This window comes from Penaeus monodon, chromosome 27 (genome assembly GCF_015228065.2).
Source record: "Penaeus monodon isolate SGIC_2016 chromosome 27, NSTDA_Pmon_1, whole genome shotgun sequence".
NCBI lineage: Eukaryota > Metazoa > Arthropoda > Malacostraca > Decapoda > Penaeidae > Penaeus > Penaeus monodon.
In genome coordinates this window covers 2445396-2445723 of record NC_051412.1, presented here as the reverse complement: position 1 = coordinate 2445723, position 328 = coordinate 2445396, and the positions used below count along the sequence as shown (strand labels likewise).

The 328-nt window shown below is 35.7% G+C and overlaps 1 protein-coding gene across 1 annotated transcript in view; it reads left to right on the top strand.

Annotated features, from left to right (window-relative positions):
* Positions 1 to 328, top strand: part of LOC119590537 (ankyrin repeat, SAM and basic leucine zipper domain-containing protein 1-like) — a gene marked incomplete at its 5' end in the record, with an annotated part of 16903 nt that overhangs the window by 14313 nt on the left and 2262 nt on the right.

Below are 328 nucleotides of genomic sequence, written 5' to 3'. Positions count from 1 at the left end.
GTATGTATGTTTGATACAATATATGTGATATTTATTTACTCTTTCATATTATTTTCTCCAAACTAATTCAGTGAACACATTGATTCTAGGATACTGTTAATTTAATTTCATAATTTACACATTGATGGCTGTAGATAATGACAGTGATGAGAGTGTTAACCCCCTTACAATGGGAGCCATCAGCACTGTACCAAACCACATGTTGGGTGCATGGGGATATGGAAACCATAAATTTACCCTAACCATGGTGTTAGTTGTAGCATAAATAATTTTTTTGCTAGTGAGGCTACATAGAGGCTTCAGGCCAACTTTTGTGGGCTTGAAGTGC